We start from the raw sequence: 22880 nt of genomic DNA, 5'->3' as shown, positions 1-22880 counted from the left end.
CAATTATTGAAAAAAAAAAGATTTATTTTCAATCTTAATAAAACCATGCTCATGAAAAGATCCAAGTACAATATAGTAATCATTATTTTTGTAATTAGTGGTCTACAACAGTTAGCTAAAAGACTTAAGATAGAAAAAGTTTTCCTTGCAAATTAAGACAACTCTGAGATACCACTACACACCTGTCAGATTGGCTAGAATGACAGGGAAAGATAATGCAGAATGTTGGAGGGGATGTGGGAAAACAAGGACACTGATACACTGTTGGTGGAATTGTGAACACATCCAGCCATTCTGGAGAGCAATTTGGAATTATGCTCAAAAAGCTATCAAACTGTGCATACCCTTTGAACCATCAGTATTACTATTGGGCTTATATCCCAAAGAGATACTAAAGAAGCGAAAGGGATCCGTATGTGCAGGAATGTTTGTGACAGCCCTTTTTGTAGTGGCCAGAAACTAGAAACTGAGTAGATGCCCATTAATGGGAAAATGGCTGAATAAATTGTGGTATATGAATGTTATGGAATATTATTGTTCGATAAGAAATGACCAGCAGGATGATTTCAGAAAGGCCTGGAGAGACTTACATGAAATGATGCTGAATGAAATGAGCAGGACCAGAAGATCATTATATACTTCAACAACAATACTATATGATGATCGATTCTGATAAGACGTGGCCATCCTCAGCAATGAGATGAACCGAATCAGTTCTAATAGAGCAATAATGAACTGAACCAGCCAGCGAAAGAACTCTGAGTATGAACCACTACATAAAATTCCCAATCCCCTCTGTTTTTGTCAGCCTGCATTTTTGATTTCCTTCACAGGTTAATTATACACTATTTCAAAGTCTGACTCTTTTTATACAGCATAATAACTGTTTGGACATATATACATATATTGTATTTAATTTATACTTTTACATATTTAACATGTATTGGTCAACCTGCCATCTGGGGGAAGGAGTGAGGAGAAGGAGGGAAAAAGTTGGAACAAAAGGATTTGCAACAATCAATGCTGAAAAATTACCCATGCATATATTTGTAAATAAAAAGATATTTTAAAAAAAGGAAAGAAAAAGTTTTCTTTTAAAAGGACAAATGTGAAATTTTAATAGTCTTTCCTTTTGAAAAAGATTTGAAATTTTAATAGTCTTTCCTCTCCCAGTAAGAACATACATTTTCCACTAGATGCTCCAAGAGGGCAAGAGTACTGAGAAAAAGATGAGTCGCATAACCTCTGCTATAGAGTTTAGCATGATGGGAATCTGTGATGACCACATATTTTAAAATCAGTTGGAGTCAGGAATCCAGGTTAAGGGAAAGTCTTCAATCTTTATTCTTTTTGAGGTGAAGGGGGATTGCAATAGCAATGTGGACAGCTGCGACAGGAAGCCAGCCAGCAGAGGTGAAGGGGGATCGGGATAGCAATGTGAGCAGCTGCTACAAGAAACCAGCCAGCAGTCCCTCCCTGCCTCTCTCCCTGCCCCCCTGCCTCCACCCACCAAAATCATCATTTCCTATACAACACATCAGGACTTGCACAAAGAGTAGGCGGGGCCATTCTTTCTCTGCATATATATTAATAGAGTGTGGTCCAATTACTATTTAGCCTCACGTGCTTGGGACCTCAGTATATCAACTCGAGCTTCAGCCCATTATAGGAAATATCTATCATTTTCACAGACACCCATCAAGAGAGGTCAGAATTTTGAAATGCACAATAGGACAGAGAAGGTTGATTGTACTGTTAGCTTACAAAGGGCCTACAAACTTGATGGCTTTTTATGCAAGGATAAACAAATTCTATCCTATCTTCCTTACAACTTTTTGTTGCAAAGAGTTATCTTTTAATTTATTTGTTTTAATCCAAAGACTTTATGCACAGGAACACTCCTCTTGAGAAGAAATAATTAATCCCTAAGCACAACTATATATTCAAGACCCTATGTTAGAAGTGAAATAAATTCTCTCTTCCCTTTGTCCCAAGAATTAACAAGTTTGAGATGAAAATGATTACAGGCAAAATAGAATGTTAAGACTCAGTTGTCAAACTATAATCATACAGAAAATGATTTTTTAAATTAGGATAAAGAATATTGGGTTCCCATAAACTTCTCTCAGCTGAGCTTGGACATAATATATTCCTAATTTTCTTGGCTATAATTAAAAAGTTGAAAAACAATTCTACTAAGAAATTATCTCATAAAGAAGGAAAGAATGAAATGTTGATCAGGACAAAAACTCAAATGAACAAAACTGACAATATACTTTGATTAGTTTGCCATAATCTTTTCATGAAAATGATGAATTTTAAATGAAAGATAGTATAAATTTGAAATTCTTTTCAAGTGGCCATGTTATTAAAATTCACACTTATTTTTGTTGGGCTAAGAACAACTTTTATCACACTTTTCATAATCATAATCTAAAATAGGGCAAATTCAAACACATATGACTACTTTGGAGGATCCAATATTTGTATTAATCCAGATATTGCTCTACAAGTTTAAGAAATGTGAAGTTAGTCAATCAAAATAATTTATTAAGCACCTATGATTGTGTACTAGACACCTAAAGATATAAATACAAAGACTTAAATCTTTCTTATTCTCAAGAAATAATTTGCGTTATTTACATTCCAAAAGAATGTAATGTCAAACACTCATGATTCTATTTTATGTTTATTTTTTCCAACTTACAAATTTGTGCCAGTTTAAGAAAAAAACAATGAAAACAAAAAAATTCTAGTGATGAAGAATGTCTACTGTCAAGCCCATGTGGTACAATTAAGTGAACAACCTAAAAAATATATCCCTGAAAAGATAAAAATATTAAAGGAGTCTCTAAAAATGAATATGTTGGGCCTAACTTTAAATAGGAGAGTAAACTGGATTGTCTTTAGAAAATTGCAAAGTTTAATGACCCCCTAATGTTGCCCTGAAATATAGTCATCTTTTAAAATACCTACATTCTTCTGGTGATATATGGAATTGAGCAAAGGAACACAGGAGAAATGAAGTTGAGGTCTCACACACAAAAGGCATTTAATAAATTATCACTCAAAGGTCAACGGCAAGTTTCATGGTTGATAGAAGAAGCAGGCTGTAATATATTAGATAGAGGAAATTAGGTAGATTATGAAGGATTGTCAAATTCACCATTGCTAAACTTCAGAGGGAGGGAGGGAAGGAAAGAAGGAAGAAAAAAAGGAAGGAAGGGAGGAAGGAAGGAAGAAAAGAACTGGGAGGGAGGATGGAAAGAGGAAGGAAACAAAGGAGGGAGGGATGAATTTAATAAGGGTTTAATTTTATCAACAATTATGGGAATGGAATGTTACTATTATGATCATTTTACATCTGAAGAATTTGAAGTGATGATTTTTTTTTAGTTGACTTTATCAAGATCATATAGCTTAGTAAACGTCTAAGACCATATTTGAACTCATGTCTTCAGGACACCAGTCCCAATGCTCTATTCACTGCCCCACCTAGATGTCTCTAGAAGTCCAGGAATGCTTAAGGAAGACAATGGGCAAGATTTGGGGAAGATGGGCAAGCAAAGAACAGTTGACATTTGGGTTAAAAAAGATACCATATCAATGATACCACAAAACCATCTGAGTATGTTTATAAAACATCAAGCTTGCATCAATTTTTTTTTCATTTAACAATAATACTCTACTAATCATTCCACACCATATTTAAGCTATGACTATAACCACAAACAAGTACAGGAATATGAGTATTTAACTGATTTGTGCTAAAAATTACAGGGTTTGCTTTTTTATATTTAACCTACAATTTTGGGGGCAATGTCCAATACTTTTAACTGTAACCTCTAAATTGGGAAAATGACACTTAACCACTCACAAAGTAATATGAGGCCATGTAAAAGAATGATAGAGAGCTGGCTTTGAAAGCAGGAAGACCTGGATTCAAATTCTGCCTCTAATACATGCTGGCTATGTAACTCTGGACAAATCTCTCAATTTCTCAGAGACTCTAGCAACTCTCTAAGACTGGCCCCAGAATTTTCTCATAAGGGAATTCTCTACATAATCAATAAAATCACAAATTTAATCCCTGTCTCTATCCTATTTTTTGCAAAAGCACTGCCTTCTTAGACTAGATAAAACACTTATTAAAGTCCTTTACTGTACACTGTATTAAGTCTAATTTGCTAAGTCCCAAGAGAATATTTTTGCAACATTCCAAAGCACAGACATTACCCTGTCCTTTGTCTATGAAGAGAATGTTGCAAATCATCATCAATAGGGAACATATATTTGGTTGTTATTTTCCCCATAGTGACAATAGATTGGGACTTGTTCACCCACTCTTTCTTGTGACTTCAGGCAACACACTTTTGCAAGGGGCTGGCTGAGATCTGATGTACAATCTTTGGCCATAGAACAGAGTAAACCAAACTGGCTCATAGCCTCAGTCGCATCACATTCTAACTAACTGATCTAATTACTTCATCTTGTACAAACTTGCTGATATAGGGAAAGATGGCATTGCTTTTACCTAATAGACTTTGTTTATAGCTGCAATTCTAGAGCTCACATCAACATTTCTAATTCCAGAGATACCTTTGGGCAGTTCATTTTTACCTTTCTGGCCCAATTTCCTTATACACTTAAAAATCTCTTCCTCCTCTAAAACCATCCCACAAGCTAACCTAGCTTTATTTAATACAAAATAAAATTTAAATAATTTAATCACTGGGTACTGTCATCTAACAAGCAGGCAGTAGTATGTTTGCCAAAATGTTTTGTGCTTTGCACATAATTGATTGACCAATTACCTTCATAGATACTTAATAGTTCGGTCAATTGTGTGAGGAAGGCACTCTGATGGAAACAGAGAAAAGAGTCTCTTGCCCTGTTCTTAGGCCCTTAGAACCTACTAAATATAAATGAAGAATTGGTATCATGTAAGACAAAGAAATAAAAAAAAAAAAAAACTAGAGTCGGAGGTCCTGGATTTGAATCCAAGCTGCACAAATTTATGCATCTATGACTTCAGGGAAATCACTCATCTACCTGTCTGGACTTCAGTTCCTCATTTGTAAAATAAGCAGCATGAACTAAATGACTTCTGAGTTCTTTTCCTCTCTGTAACTCCTGCACTTCAAAGAAGATAATATCCATAAAAAAATTTATACTTTATATATTTATATGTATTTAGATCAGTAGAAAAACACCAATTTTTAGTCTACTATGAAACAAACATATGAACCTATGATGATTCTTTAAGTTTACTGATACTAACAGAAACTACTCAAAGTTTCTGGGGTAACTTTTTGTTGTTGTTCAGTTGTATCCAATTATTTGGGGTTTTCTTGGCAAAGAGACTGCAGTAGTTTGCCATTTCCTTCTCCAGCTCATTATATAGATGAGGAAATTGAGGCAGGTAGGGTAAGGTGACTTGCTCAAGGTCACACAGGTAGTAAGTATCCCAGATCAGATTTGAAGTCACTAAGATGAATCTTTCTGATTCCAGTGCCACCTAGAAGCTTTATGGTACCTTGGGATGCTGTAATTATGCCTGTACAAGGCTATATATACGTATAACTCGACTGATTTCAGAGCAAGGCTCATGTATTGATCACTGTGGTAACTGGATTCCAAAATTTGATAAGCCAATGATATCCTAGTCATGTTAGAGATAATAATAAAGCCTTGTGCTGAGAGATCCCTTTTAATTTTTTTAAGTAGCATAAAAGGCCTTTTAAATTATTTCAAGTCTTTGTTTTCTAAAATTCTGCCTTTAATCCCGAGGAGTGATATATGATATAAACTTTAGTAGCCAAGAGCTCTTACTAATAAATCATCAAATTTGTAATCTCTAGAAAATTAAGATATACAGACATACACCTCCCCCCACAATAAAATGCTTGTAATAGGATTAAAGTCTGAGCAGAGTCCCAGCTTCTCAGGTTACAAGGAACAGAAGTGCCCTTGAAAACCATCCCCTGCTGTCAGGGAGAGCCAAAAATGTCATCAAAAAGTAGCTTTTTCATTTTTATACACAATGTAAGTATGTGTCCAGTCTACTTCATGCAAATTTAATAACTTGTTTGATTGTTCAAGTTTTTTTTTTCCCATAAGTTCAAAACATTTAAATTAACAATTAAAGTCCACTATAGTTAGCCTTTTATAATTTGCCTTGAGAATGGTGTTAATATGGCTTTTTGGAATGAAAGTAGTGTTTCTTATTTTCTCCTGTTATTTCTAGTCTTTCCCCTAAAATTCATAAGGCTTTCCAAGGTAGTTAGCTAGATGGAATAGTGAATATAGTACTGGATTTAAGAGACAGGAAGTTTGAGTTCATTACAGAGTCAGTCACTTACAGACTATATGTCCCTGGAAATGTGCCTTAACATCTTTCAGTCTCTATTTCTTTACCTTTAAAATAGGTATAATAATAACACCTATCTCACAAGGTTGTCTTGAAGATCATATGAAGTATGTAAAGTGTTTTGTAAAAATTAAATACTATTTAAAATGCTAGTTATACATGTATAGGACTGCTTGCCATCTGGGGGAGGGAGTAGAGGAAGGGAGGGGAAAAATCGGAACAGAAGTGAGTGCAAGGGATAATGTTGTAAAAAATTACCCTGTCAGGGGTTCTGTCCATAAAAAGTTATTTAAAAAAATAATAAAATGCTAGTTAAAGTTGTTTAATAGTTTTATAATTTTATATCATGGTAAATGATTTTAAATAATTTTAAAATGTTAGGTCTACAATGACATTAAACACACAAAACATCCTCATTTATAAAGTGTATTATTTTTATTATATAGATTGCTATACCATCCCAGTGAACCACTATAGCATACCAGCTTCTAAATGGGCAAAACACATTAAAATAAATGTGGAAACAAGAAGTCAGCTGCAGTCAGCAGGGGTCCAAAGCTCACAATTCAATAATTTTTAAGTCAGAGATTAGCCAAATTGGAAGAAAAAAATGGATTTTTTTTCTATATTACTAGAAGGCAAATTATAAGTAATTTATTCATTCCTTTATGTTTATCACAAACAGAACTGCTGAATCAAAGTCTTTTCTAGCATAGGTCTTTACATATAGTAGATACTTAATAAAAGTCTAAACAAATTATAGTCAAGTGAACAGAAGAATGAAGAAAGGAATTTCTCGTATATCATGACTGACTTTGGAGGCAGAGAGACACAGGTAGCAACAGGCTCTAAAGCCTTCTTTCAACCACAACTCCTATTTTGACCTTTTTTGTTTTTTAAATTTGGTCTCATCTACACACATGAATGAGCAGCCCAGATAATATGGTAGATTGTTAGTATATAATTCTATATAGAAAACTTTTTTTCTTTAACCAGAATGCCAACAACCTCAAGGCTCAAAGTCTGAACATTAGGGACTAAAAAGCTGCATATCATCTATGACATAGGTAGAGAGGAAAAACCTAAGGCTCATGGAAGACACCTTATCGAGGATCAAACAGCTGGTAAGTTTCAAAGATGACATTTGAATTCAAGTCATTTACAGAAGGTTAGACTCAGCTCAGACCACTCTGTATTTGCTTCAATTCCATAGAATTAAAATGTCTCTCTCTCTTACCAAAAGCTTATCACAATAGTCAAAGAATATAGACAGACAATTTTTAGCAAAGAAATTAAAGCCATTTGTAGCAATATGAAAAAATGCTCTAAATCACTATTGATTAGAAAAATGCAAATTAGGACAACTCTAAGGTACTATTACCCACCTCTCAGATTGACTAAGATGAAAAGAAAAGGTAATGATAAATGTTGGAGGGGATGTGGGAAAAGTGGAACATTAATACATTGTTGATGGAGTTGTGAACTTATCCAACTATTTTGGAGAGAAATTTGAAACTATGCCCAAAGAACTATCAAACTGCATACCTTTTCATCCAGCATCTCTCCTGGGTCTATATCCCAAAGAGATAAAAAAGGAAAAAGGACCTACATGTGCAAAAAATGTTTGTAGCAGCCCCTTTTATAGTGTCAAGGAACTGGAAATTGAGTGGATGCCCATCAGCTGGAGAATGGCTGAATAAGTTCTGGCATATGAAAATAAAGGAACATTATTGTTCAAAAAGAAATGACAAGCAGGTTGATTTCAGAAAAGCCTGGAAAGACTTGCATGAACTCATACTAAGTGAAATATATAAAACGAAGAGAATATTGTACACAGTAACAATAAGATTATATGATAATCAACAATGATGGATTTAGCTCTTCTCAGCAATGTGGTGATCCAAGATAATTTCAATAGACTTGGGATGGAAAATGCCATTCACATCCAAAGAGAGAACTATGGAGACTGAATCAAAGCATAATATTTTCACCTTTTTTGGTATTGGTGTTATTTGTTTGCTTGTTTTTTCCCTTCTTTTTTGTTTTTTCCCCCTTTGCTTATTTTTCTTGAGAAACATAATGAATTTGGAAATATGTTTAGAAAATTTTAATGGACTGTTGTCTATGGCAAGGGATGAAGAGAAAGGGAGGGAGAAAAATTTGGAATACAAGGTTTTGCAAAGGTGAATGTTGAAAACTATCTTTGTCTATATTTGGAAAATTAAAAAGCTATTATAAAAGAAAAGAAAAGAAAAGCTTATCCCTTCTAAATTTACTAGAACCTTGATTGACATCATCTTACTCTGATTGGAGTAAGAGGAGTAAACTCCTCCCAATGTCTTCCTTATAGAGGGCCAAAAATAGGACTTTCATCTTACTCTACTTTGCATCTGCTGCCCTGATTGATTTCAATTTCATTCCTGTCTTTATTCTCACTCCCTTTGTATTGTAAGCTTATTGAGGACAGGGTTTTTCTTTTAATAGTATACCCAGCACTTAGCATAGATGCTTAATAAATGTAGATTGAATTGGACTAAGTCTTCTGAGTTCCAACATGGCACTTTCTCTCTAACTACTGGGCTGCTGTCTTTAAAGCTTAAAATATCATGAATTGTTTTCTTCATTTAGGATGCCATATAGTGAAGATTCTTGTTCCCGCTGGGAATCTGAAGGCAATATTATACTCAACCATCTTTTGAAGCAGACTAAGTCATTTGTTTTATATTTTAATGTTCCAAGTGATATGTTAGTCTAATTCTCTGAAAACTGTCAATCTATGTGGGAGAGATTTGCAAATGCCCATTGAAAGGGCAAAAAAGAGAAGAGACTAAGTATTTATCAGGCACTTCCTATGTTCCAGACAATGTAGAAAACACTTTACAAATATTATATTATTTGATCTTTACAACTCTGAGTTGGGTGCTATTATGATTCCCATTTTATGGCTGAAGAAACTGGAACAGACAAAGGGTAAGTGAATTGCCCAGGCTCTCACACCTAGGAAGTGTCTGAAATTGGGTTTGAAATCAGGTCTTCTTGACTCTAAGCCAAACCCTTTACCCACTGAGTCTCTTGTTTAACTAGCTAACAACGATATAATGCTTTCAGATTGACTCTTATGAAGTATTTAGAACAAGCTAAAAATCCAATTAGCCAAATATGTCATTCTCCTGTAATTGAATTTTTTGTATATATGTATGTATGTATATATGCACGTTAAGACAGGAACACAGTAATAACAAAAACACTGGTAATTTTCTACTTTCAGTGTTTTTGATAAGTAAATAATCAAGAAGGAAGAAGTTAAAAGATTATTGAAATGTGTTCAAGTGCAAACCAACAAAGCATCTTGTGACTTCATAGTTCCAAAATTTAATAGTAAAAATAACAAGACAAAATACCCACAAAGTCCAATTATGCAGGCAAAGTAACAGGCACCTATCATAGCTTTAACTAACCTTGTCAATCCTAGTACACACAGTCCACAAGGAGATTGAGAATCCTGAGGAAGATCCTCCGAAAGGTCAAGGAGCTTTATTTCAGAAGAAACAGCAAGGACCCAGTGAATGAGGGTAGGGACAAGAAGAACAGGTCGGAAACATCTGTCCCCTGAAAGCATTCTTGAAACTTGAATAAGCAATTTTTTTCTCAGCCCTTCACCCTGCCAACATTCCCACACAAAGGCAGGGAGAAAGAAAGATGGTCGGGAGTCTACAAGTCTGACCCCATGAATAAGTTAAATGAAAGCAGCCTGCTTGTTGTCTCTGATGTTTTTCTACACAATCTTTCCCACTTTCTTTGACCATTTCATCTTAAAGCTCTTCACAAAACCAATGCACGATTCCCCTTCTCCCCATACTCAGGTGTGATACCATGCCATACTAAAGATAGTAGGAAGAAGGATTCTCTGTGCTTGGTTGCTTTTCTTCCAAGGCATTCCCAGTGCTCACCACTTATCACAGTTTTTTTGTTTATTGTTTTTTGTTTTTTTGGAGAAGTCACTTTTTACAATGTTACATTCAAAGCCTGGGATTATCCAAGCATTTCCAACAGGAGGCACACATCTCTACCAACCTCCCAACTGAGTGGATCCAGACCATCCAGAGGGGAAGATTTCGGTCCAGATGAAGAACTTTATTATTTTCGTTTTAAGTTAGGAAGAAAGACAAGGAAGTATATACCTTCCAAGGAAATCACTGCCAAAAAAAAAAAAAAAAAAAAAAAGGTTTCAATATGCCAAAGGATTTATAGCAGCACTTTTTATGACAGCAAAAAATTGGAAACAAAATGGATGTCTATCACATACAGAATAGCTTAATAATTGTGGTACATGAGTGGAATGGAATGTGATTGTCCTGGGTTTTTTTTTTAATTGACATATGATAAATACAGAAAAACAGGCAAAGACTTGCATGAACAGATGCAAAGTGAAATGTACGGAACAAGGAAATCAATATATACAATGACTTGAACAACATGAATAGGAAGACTAATGACCACAAACTAATCAAAACTGAATTTTGAAAAAATATAAAGAACAAGCTTAGCGGAAAAGGAGAGATGAGAAGACAGTTCCTCTCCTCCTTTGCTGAGTTTGGGTCAGGGTTGCCCATAAAGAGAATTCATGAGCAAAGGGTCCTGGAATTTTTTCTCTTCTTCCTATTTAAATTTTTTTAGAGAAATTTAAAGAGAGACAGAGACAGACAAAGACAGAAAAGGAGAGGAAAAAAATACAGAGGAAAATATAACATAAAAATTAAATATATCAACATTTAAGTCTAAAAGACTGAGGAAGCATGATAACAGGACTGAGGTTAAACCACCCTTGTAGTACAATGGGAACACCTGGGTTTTACAAAGGGAGTAATTATCATGCCACTAGCAGTTATAAGCTCATGTTTGTGGCACAGTTACCCAAGAATCTCAATCTGCAGATGCTGACCTAAGCTTTGCTAACATGACTTCGGAATGCAAGCCTATGTTTCTATAATTGCTGGTAGGATTCTAGTAGGCCATTTTTGTCCATAATGACAGTGTATTGAAAAGAACACAGTCATGGAGAAAGGAACATTTTCAACCATTCCTCAAGGCTGTCAATAAAGAACATGAACTAATGCCAAGATTTTTCTTATTTCAGTTATATTTTTAAAAACTAATGTTTTATTTCTAAAATTAGAGATCATTAATGTTATGTCTTTATGGCATATAACTATTGTAGCCAGGCTGGAATAACTAATAAACTTTTTTCTGAATAAGGTTCACTTCTTTTACTCCTAATTTTTTTCTGTATAGATTTTAGTATTTTTTTCTAAGGGCACAAGGTAGCACAGAGGATAAAACACTGGATTTGAAATCAGGGAGAACCATCTTTTTTAGTTCAAATCCAGTTTCCGACATTCACTGTGTGACCCTGAGCAAATCACCACACTGTTTGCCTTAGATTCCTCATCTATAAAATGATCTGGAGAAGGAAATGGCAAACTACTTCAGTATCTTTGGCAAGAAAATCCCAAATGGGAACATGAAGGGACAGATCCAACTCAACACCAACAATTCTTCACACATGCTCCAAAAACTGTTGAGCTTAGACTCAGAATAAACTTGGGGACTCACAGTAAGCATTTATTGATTATTTCAGGAAACTTTTCCAGCCACATCAAAACATGCTGACAATCATTTTTTTCTCCTTTTCTACGTGGGAAATGAGAAGAACCAACACTGGTAAATTAATAAAGTCAAGTGAATGAGCATTTATTAAGCACTTACTATATGCCAGGCATTGTGCTAAGTAAGTACTTTGTAAGAAGGAAATATTCTTTGAGATCATACTATCTTTTCTTTTCACTTTTCCCTTCCCCCCCCCATCCCTAAACAAAGAGCCACTCCTTAAGACCCAAACATCAACTAATCCTCCTTAAAGTGATGGCCAATCAGGGGTTTAAGATATTAATTACTTCCTCTAGGGGCATCTGTATTTTAATAGAGAGCTCAAGAGGCAAAAGCCTTTTAGAACAAAGGGAAGGATGAACCTTTAATAGCAGAATTTCAGGCACTTGTGACAGGTGGTTGGTGGAATGGGAAGAAGAAATCTGTCCCGCAGGTTCAAAAGAATTGTTTATTTTACCTTTTTTTCTGAGGTTATTAGGTCAAAGTCAACAAAGTTATTAATAAAGTAAAGAATATTCAGGAAAAATTCCTGAAACATAAAGTGGACCTAGAAATTAAATTTCTATTTAGTCTTTGTTTTAAAAAAAATACTGAAAAAGTGAAACTGAATTAAATGATTGGGGAAAACTATAGTGACAACAACTATCTTCTGAAAGTATTGATAATAAAAATAAGTTCTTATATAGTTTGACTTTTTTAAGAAAATGTGTTTATATTTTAACATGTTTAACATGTATGGGACTACCTGCTATTTAGGGAAGGGTGTGGAGGGAAAGAGGGGAAAAGTTGGAACAGAAGTTTTTGCAAGGATTAATGTTGAAAAATTACCCATGCATTTGTTTTGTCAATAAAAAGCTATAATAAAAAAATTAAAAAAGAAAATGGTTTATTTTTCAATCTCTCACCAAATTTCTGGCATTGAAAGAATTTAAGTTTGATGCATGCAATCATCTCATTTGTGCATATAACAATCCTACAAGGCAAATACTTTTCATTCTATTTTTATATGTAAAAAAAGGTGACTCAAGTTACAAGATTTATGGTCATGCAAGTAGTGACTATTGGAGGTAGAATTTGAACCCACATTTATTCTGACATTAATTCTTTCTGGCACTTTTTTCACTAGATAATATGGGCTCTCAAAATAATGAAAGGATGAAAAGGATAAATTTGAAGAAACTTAAAGAAAATTTGCATGATGAACTGATGCAAGGTAAAGTGACAGAACCAGGAGAACTGAACTCAACACTGTAAAGATAAAAAAGACTGACCAAATACAGTGATCATTCAAGACTTTAGAGGAGCACTGATGAAGCAAGCTTCCTATTTCTTAACTGGAACATGGTGGAGTAGAACTAAAGAATGAAACATGTTTTAAGTAGCCAATATGTGGATGCTTCACTTGACAATGATTACTGTTACAAAGGGAAACTTTTTAAAATGAGGAAGTGCCAGAAAATTGGAAAGGAAAAAGGGCCCTACTGATGGTCATGTAAGAAAAAAAAACTTCATTGATTTTTTAAAAGTATATAGAAGAAATTCAGAGAAAAATATAAATGCAAGTAGGAGAGATTGCAAACTAATGTGCTGAATTAATTATGTAGGTTATAAAATGAAAACAAACACCAAACTGAACATAACAGATATTTGCAATTCTGTGTACAATGAATCCTTTTCTTAACTTATAATAGTGCTAATATCTTCTAATGTTTATCAAATTCACAATAACAAAAAAATTTTAATTTAAAAGCAAAACACAATTTTAATTTGCCCTATAAAATCCAAAGTCCCCTGAATATGAAATTAATTTGGAAAAAGAACAAAGCCATCCACAGATGTAGTGAGAGAAAATAAATAAAATTCATTTACCAGAACTTCAACAGTGTTCTAAAGAAAATCAGGGCATGTTTTAGGGTTCAGTAGAAATGAGAATAAAAGATAGATTTATTTATACAAACCTCCTTATATGAAATTCTGATGGAATATAATTTATCAACCAAGAAATCAATTCATTTTATTGGGTAAAATTTCTTTTACGGGATTTGGAATTTTTTAAGTTATGAATGAGAAGAGGGGAAAAAAGAAAAAAAACTGAGGAATATATTTTTTGTCAATAAGACCTCTTCACAAATAGTCTTCATGTTTTCAAATTCCAGTTCCCAATGACCATGGCAACTAAAAAATGAAGGACAGAAAGAAGACTAGCTCATGAAGCAGATCTGTTTACTATCATTTTCATTATTCTTGGGAATGCCATAACTTTGGTTCATAGTCATAATGCTAAGGATGTCTCCAAAGGCAATCAGTCCAGTCTATTCAAAGGAAAATTCTGAAAGTTTTTAACTTAAGTCTGCTTCTTAAGCAAAATATAAACAAGTCCAAATCTGCTGCCTCAGCCAGGGTGCATGGCCCCGCCCTCCAAAAGATCTCTAAGAGTCGGAATCTTATTATTATAATTCTATTCACCATCTCAGGGAGAGGTTCCTACAATTTACTAAAGTACTTATTTTCTATTCCTCATCCAATCATAATTGAGAAGAGAGAGAGATTGTAAAATGGAGATGAAATTGGCTGGCAGAATTCATGGCAAAGAAGAGATGGTATCCTTACCTACCTGACAGGGTAGGTCTATCACCTAAAGTTTCTTTTGGTTATTCTGTAAACAAAAAGAACTTTTTTTAATCAGTCTCCCTCAAAGGAGGCAGAGTTTGCTGCCTGTTACCTATATGTTTTTGGACAAATTACTTAGCTTCAGTGGGACTGAGTGATCTCATTGTAAAACCAGAGATTGGAACAGATTACCATTTTATAATTCAGGTGGCCCAATGAGAGACTTTCATTCAATAAAGGATTTATTATAGCACATACTGTGTGCCAGGCACTATATGCTAAGTATACAAGTATACTTAGGGGTATAAATACAAGTAGAAAGAAAAGCAGTCAGTTTCTTCCCTCAAAAAGTTTACATTCCATTGGGAGAAGACAACAGATAAAAGTAAATAGAAAGATGAGACAGGCATTGGGGAATGTTCTGTGATAATCAAGAAAGTAGCCTGGAAAAGAAGGAAGTTTCCACCAGGGAGGTCCAATTAGTCTCAATATCAGTTGTTGGCAACCCCATCTATTTTTCCATAAAAGCAGCCTTCAATTATAAGAGCACCAATGAGAAACGGAAAATAAAGTTTGGGGATGTCTTCTTTCCATTCTTACAAAATGACCAGTCTCTCCCTTACATCTAAAGTGGCTTCCAGTTAAATTCCAACCATTTTATATTCTCTTGGCTTTCCCTTCATTTTATCAATTTCTCTTTTCTAAATTCTCTGAGCTGTATTCTTTAATATAACTTTATGAATGCTTGGGGCCAAAACTTTTTCCATGCTAATGCACCTCCCCATTGTATGAATCTCAGTCACTTGAAAAGCTGCTCTCAGATCTCCCATAGAATTTAGCTTATATGTAGCATATGTTATACCCTCTTCCAGAGTTTAAGTTCTAAAAGGGAGAGGAATGTGTATTATCTAAATTTGTTCATCTTTCCAGGTGCTGACCACATTGATCTGCATTAAAAAGGTACTTATTAAAATAGCTACTAGTATGTCAATATAATAGAACATTTTTTAAAGACTTACATACTCTGATCAAGCATGTTTCCATACTGATAATAAAGAATGATTTCCTGATTTAAAAAAAAAAAGTAATATGCAGAATAAGATGCAAGTTTGGGGGAATTTGCTTTTTTATCTGTGATTATAATTGTTACATGAGAGGGTTTTTTTTTTTTTTGCCCTTTTTTCTAATAGGGGAAATAAGGTTGAAGGAAGAAAAATAAAAACTTAATCATTGAAAAAATATAAATTTTTAAAATGTGCTTTTTTTTAAAGGAAGAAGTTGAATTTTCTGGCCCCTAAGATTCCTTTCAGATCTAATCTATGATCCTATGCTCTATATTTTAAAAATGAAGAGACTGCTTGTTTTTGTCACTAAGTGAAAAATAAAAGTAGTAACTAGGTGTTAAAACAGCAGGCATTTAATCTGGAAAATCAATCCAAAGTCTTTCATATTATGCCTGATAAGACTGTTCTAAAACTTCATTTATCTCTAGATCCTATGAGAAGTCAGTACTTGTTTATACTAAAGTCCTAAGAGGATTTAAGCTACAGGGGACTACAATATGAAAGGAATGTCAGTCAAATACATTTTTTTCCTCATTACCTCTCAAATTCCATTGCATTTCATCCATTCTCTTTATGAAATACTATATGGGTCAATACCAAGAGAGACTGTCCTATTTTTATCTTTGTATCTTCAGCCTACCTCAGAAGTTAGAAGACAATGTGTGCTTAGTAAATGCTTACTGATGATACTTTACATATACCAGGAGGAAATCAGAAATTAAAAACAGAATGACACATAATAACATCCAAGGTCTGTGGTTGTGTTCAGCATAATAAACACATCATGGAAGTGGCCAGCTCTGAAGATAAACTATGTCTTCTTAAATGTAATACTTTATTAAAAGTAGATATCAAGCTGTAGATATTTACTTCTGTCTCTGCCATTAAAAAACTCAAAATGCATTTAAGCAGTAAAATCACAGTATGTATCATAGAACTGCTATCCTTATATTGACATTTTATTATATCCTACCTTCTAATTTAAGAGCTAAGATTTTAAATTTTTAAAAAAAAATCTTCAGCTAAAACCTCATACAAAATAAGTAGAGTTCATATTAATTTTGCAGTTTATAAAACATGTGCTTGTTAGGCCACATCTAGAATATTGCATTGACATTTTAAGAGGGATAATGAGAAATAGAAGTATGTCCAATGAAGGAAAACAAGAATGATGAATACAGTTTTTTTTTAAAATATATGAAAGAAATAAGGATATTTATCTTGGAAAAGAGAAGACTAGTGGGGTAGGGGCTTATAAGATGGGCACATAATGAAATATATGTTAAATTTAATATATGCATAAATATTTATACAATTATCATGCTGCATAAGAAAAGTCAAATCAAACAGTAAAAGAGAGAGAGAGAGAAAGAGAGAGAGAGAGAGAGAGAGAGAGAGAGAGAGAGAGAGAGAGAGAGAGAGAGAGAAGCAAATAAAATGCAAGCAAACAACAAAAAAAGGGAAAATGCTATGTTGTGAACCACACACAATTCTATCTCTGGGTGTACATGGCTTTCTTCATCATTGAACAATTGGAACTGGTTTGAATCATTTCATTGTTGAAGAGAGACACATCCATCAGAATTGATCATTATATAATCTTGTTGCTATGTATAATGATCTCCTGGTTCTGCTCATTTCATTTAGCATCAGTTCATGTAAGTCTCTCCAGGCCTCTCTCAAGTCATCCTGTCGGTCGTTTCTTACAGAACAATAATATTCCATAACATTCATATACCACAATTTATTCAGCCATTCTCCAATTGATGGGCATCCCCTCAGTTTCCAGTTTCTGGTCACTACAAAGAGGGCTGCCACAAACATTTTTGCACATGTGGGTCCCTTTCCCTCCTTTAAGATCTCTGTGGGATACAGGCCCAATAGAAATACTACTGGATCAGAAGGTATTCACAGTTTGATAACTTTTTGAGCATAGTTCCAAATTGTTCTCCAGAATGGTTGAATTCATTCACAGTTCCACCAACAATGTATCAGTGTCCCAGTCTTCCCGCATCCCCTTCAACATTCAGAATTATTTCTTCCTATCATCTTAGCCAATCTGAGAGGTGTGTAGTGGTATCTCAGAGTTGTCTTAATTTATATTTCTCTGATCAATAGTGATTTGGAGCACCTTTTCATATGACTAGAAATACTTTCAATTTGTTCATCTGAAAATTGTGTTTATCATTTATCTCCATTTATCAATTAGAGAATGTCTTGAATTCTTATAAATTTGAGTCAATTCTCTATATATTTCAGAAAGGCCTTCATCAAAACCTTTGAATGTAAAAATGTTTTCCCAGTTTATTGCTTCCCTTCTAATCTTGTCTGCATTATTTTTGTTTGTACAAAAACTTTTTAACTAATATAATCAAAATTATCTATTTTGTGATTAATAATGTTGATTCTTCTTTTGGTCTTCTTTGGTCACAAATGCCTTCCTCCTCTACATCTACAGATCTGAGAAGTAAACTATCCTATGTTCTTCTAATTTGTCTATAATATCATTCTTTATGTTTAGATCATGAACCCATTTCGACCTTATCTAATATAGTGTTAGGTGTGGGTCAATGCCTATTTTCTGCCATACTAGTTTCCAATTTTCCCAGCGGTTTTTATCAAATAGTGAATTCTTATCCCAAAAGCTGGGTCTTTGGGTTTGTCAAGCAAAAATTGACTATTTTATCCTATGAACCTAATCTATTTCACTGTTTGACTAACTCTATTTTGTTTCTAACTATTTCAATAAAATAGGAATATCTACTCTATAAGATCTTGAATCCAATTTATTCATTTTACACATATGGAAATGCCCCACGAAATAATGGACTTGTTCAAGGTAACACAGGTAGTAAGTGGCCAAATCAGAATTTGAATTCAATTCAAATTCAAATTTTGAATTCAAATCCTTTGTCTCTGAATCTTCATTTTTTATCTGAGCTAAGAGGAATAGCACTTCATGGGCTCCCTAAATGTTAACAATGACTGGAGTTCTCATTCACCCATTCATTTTCATAGGCTTGGATACTTTGAGAAACTCGTGGCAATCTCAACAAGAAACCTTTCTTTCATGTTTCCTCTCTCCAAAGAAAAAAATATTTTCTCAGCTCAGAATCAACTGAGGAATAAGTTATTGGAAATGACAAAGTAAAGTACGGCTCACTGACCATCAACATGTGAACCAAAGATGCCATAGGGACATAAGATTTAAGTTTTTGGATGATTTCCAAAGCATTCCCACCCCCCCATTCCATCTCAAGATCTCCAATCTTGTGACTATAAGTGCTGCTGAAATCATAGTCAAAATTTTTCTCCCAGATACACTGAACTCCAAGAATTAATGCACTTTCAGCTTCTCTTCTTCAGAAATAAGCCTCCTTCAATATAGAAAACACACAGACACATACACACTCCAGAACCTTGGCAAATCAAATGATTTTTTTTTTAATTACTGACCTAGGCTTGCAGCTGCTCAGCATCACATGACTACAACAGAACCGAACCTTTTCTAGAATGGATCTCACATAATTAGATTTGTTCTGATTAAATATACTTTCCAATTATCGGCCTTATTTACAAAGCATAACTGAAAGCAGACCCACCATAACACATGTCCTGATTTGTTGGCTTTTGCTTGAAAATGCCCTCAGGATCAGTTATTGTACCTGTATTCTTCCTGTGTTTAAGTAAGTATCTGCATGTTGAAAAGAAACTTCAGCCTGACACAGAAGAGTAGGGGTGCATTTTAGGGTCACAACAGGCCTACTATGGACTTACTTAGATTTGGGGCAAGGTATTTAACAGATAAAAGTAGTGTATTGCAATAACTTTGTTCTTTCATATGTAACATCTCAAATGCCTAAGACAAACATTCTTAATGACAAACTATATTTTTAGCTCTAATATCAGGAATTCTTAGCCTTTTTTGTATTATGGACCCATTTGGAAATCAAGTAAAGTCTATGGATTCATTCTCAATCAATGCATAAAATAAAATATGTAAAATGATAAAAGAAATGAATTAACCAAAATATAGTTACTAAAGTGTTTTAAACCCTGAAATCTATGTATGAATTCCTTGAGGGTCCCATGGATTCTAAGAACACCTACTCTTGTTTTACTTAAAATCATATTAACTAATCATAGCAAAAAATATAAGATACAATTTTAAATTATAATGCACTTAAGATGGAAGAAAGGGAAGCAAGATTAAATAATACAATAAAATAACATAGTTATAATTTTGTCTTTTTTAAACAGCTGCCTTGTTTTTATAAAAAAAAAAAGCTGAAATATAATTAAGCCTTGACCTTGATTATGTACTCAAACAGAATAAAGCAGAAGTATGAAAACTTCACAATGATATACCCCAATAATTTATCTGGAATTTTATTTGATTTCAGGGGCAGTTATGTAGAGGGGTGGATAGAATGTCAGATTTTGGAGACAATAAGATTCATCTTCTTCCTGAGTTCAAATCTAGCAGCAGACATTTATTAAGTGGGGAAGGCACTAAATCCTGTTTGCTTCAGTTTTCTTATCTGTAAAATGAACTGGAGAAGGAAATGGCACACTGCTCCAGTATCTTGCCAAGAAAACCTGCAATAGGGTTACAAAAAATCAAACCCAACTCAAAGGACTGAACAACATGCTAAGCACTATACTAAGTGCTAGTGATATAAGTAGAGAAGCAAAGAAAGTCTCTGTTCTCTAGAAGTTTGCATTCCAATGAAGAACACACATACACAAGTAAAATGGTCGGAGCACAGGGATTGTGAGGGACACCACATCACTGGAGAATAGATCGATAACCATATATACACAAACACACCACATCCACAAAAAATGGCAGTTGATTTGGTCATGGTTCATGGTTCTATAACTGAAGAGATGTTGGGGCAAAGGAAAGAAGTCATTGAATCACTGGACTGAGGAGGAACCCAGGGTGGCGTAAGAGGAAAAAAGTTAGAAAGCAAATTTTAGATGACTGGAAAGCTGAGAATGATGTGAAGCATGATTGGAACTTTCCTGAAATACCATTTCAATAGAAATAGTCATCAATCAGTACTGCAAAGACTTTACTTAGAGTTAAAAGAGAATTCAGTGTTGTTAAATGATCCAACTATTCTGGAGAGCAATTTTGAACTATGCCCAGAGGGCTATAAAACTGCATATATCCTTTGACCCAGCAGTGCCATTACTGTATCTGTATCCCAAGGAAATCATAAAGGAGGGAAAAGACCCACATGTGCAAAAATGTTGTATCAGCTCTAATGGTAGCAAAGAATTGGAAAATGAGTAGATGCCCATCAACTGGGGAATAACTGAATAGGTTGTGATATATGAAGGTAATGGAATATTATTGTTCTATAAAAATGATGAACAAGCTTATTTTAGAAAGGCCTGGAAAGATTTACATGAACTGATGTCGAGTGAAATTTGCAGAACCAGGAATACATTGTACACAAAAACAGCAAAAATATACGATGATCAACTACAAAAAACTTATATTCTTCTCCGTGGTTGGTTCACAAGCAATCCCAATAGACTTTGGACAGAAAATGCCATCTACATCCAAAAAAAGATTTAAGGAGGCCGAATATAAATCAATACATGCTATGTTCGCTTCTTTTTTCTGCTTTAAAAAATATTTCCCATGATTTTTCCCTTTTATTCTGATTTTTCTCTCCCAATATGATTCATGAATCAATATGTATTTAAAAATAAATAAGTTTATTAGAAAAAAAGAGAGAACTTAATGATTGACCAATCCAAACCTTTCCTTTAATAAATGAGGAAATGAGAGTTAAGTGATAGAATCAAAGCCATAAGTGCAAAAGGCAGCATTTGATGGAAGCCAGGTACTTAGACTCCAAACTAACACTCTGACCCAGTTGTGAAAGCCTTTTACAAACCTCAAACTGAAATGTAAATGTGAGGCGATGATGATGATGCAAATATTTCACTGAAATTCTTCTAACAAATTAGAAAGTATATGAAAGCACAGTTGTATTTTAAAACAAAATCATTAGTAAATTCTGATGTAGTGGTTTGCAAACACTCATTTTACAGAGCACAGAAAAAGCTAGGAGCTTCCAAGTAGAATATGGCAGAAAGAAATAAGAGACATAGAGAGCACTTTGTACATAGTTGTACATAGTTTGTACATAGATGTAACAGATATCAGTTATCTGACAGGATGAAATGAGAAAAAAATAAAAGTCTAATTTTGTAAATAAATAAACCACAGTTCTCTAAAATACTATTTTAATATTCAACAGTAGCTACCTAAATTACGCTGATCCTGAAGAACAGAGGCATTAGACTTACTTAGAGATAAAACACAAGTTCCCAGAACTTGTCCCTAACCAGTACCATTTTTCTGCTTTGAAATTCTGCCTATTCATAATGCATTATTCTCTGATTTAGGTAAGAAAGCGGATTAAAATCCTGCAAAAATTTTGGTAAACCAAAGCCTACCCAATCCTATTTCCTCATCCCCCTTTAGAGTAAAGGAAACAATCATTTATATAATGCTCTAAAGTTTTCAAAATGTTTTATATGCCTTCTCTTATTAGGCTCAGAATTAATAATAATAGTAATGATAATAACTAGTATTTAGATTTTTCTAAGTCATTACAGTTGTGTTCAATTCTTCTTCATTTGGGGTTTTCTTGGAAAATATATTAAGAGTGTTTTGCCATTTCTTTCTCCAGCTCATTTTGCAGATGAGGACACTAAGGCAAACTTGGTTAAGTGACTTGTCTAAGGTCATACAGCTAGTAAATTTCAACTCAGATCTTCCTGATTGTAGGTTGGATCCACTGTGCACCTAGCTTCCCACAGCCATCACATAGTTAGTAAAAAGAATTTTAACTCAAAAATTCCTGACTACAGGTGCAACGCTACCAATGAAACATTATAACCCTATCATCCCACTTTCTACAAGAAATCATTCTGGATATTCCTTAATATTAGTATCTTCACTCTGTCAATTATCTCCGATTTGTCTCATATATTCCTTGTTTGTATGGAGTTGTGTGAACTCCTTGAAAGCAGAGGACTGTCTTTTGCCTCTTTTGTATCTGCAGTGCTTATAACAGCACCCAGAACCTAATAGTCACTTAATAGATGATTTACCCTGGGAGATTAGTATGACATTTATTATC

The 22880-nt window shown here is 34.0% G+C and overlaps 1 protein-coding gene across 1 annotated transcript in view; it reads right to left on the bottom strand.

Moving 5' to 3' along the window:
- Nucleotides 1–22880, bottom strand: part of SDC2 (syndecan 2) — a 129240-nt gene that overhangs the window by 50647 nt on the left and 55713 nt on the right. The gene's annotated exons all lie outside the window — the stretch shown is intronic.

Source organism: Antechinus flavipes, chromosome 1 (genome assembly GCF_016432865.1).
Source record: "Antechinus flavipes isolate AdamAnt ecotype Samford, QLD, Australia chromosome 1, AdamAnt_v2, whole genome shotgun sequence".
Classification (NCBI taxonomy): Eukaryota; Metazoa; Chordata; class Mammalia; order Dasyuromorphia; family Dasyuridae; genus Antechinus; species Antechinus flavipes.
Note: the sequence above shows the minus strand (reverse complement) of the source record. Positions and strands in the feature narration are given on the sequence as shown.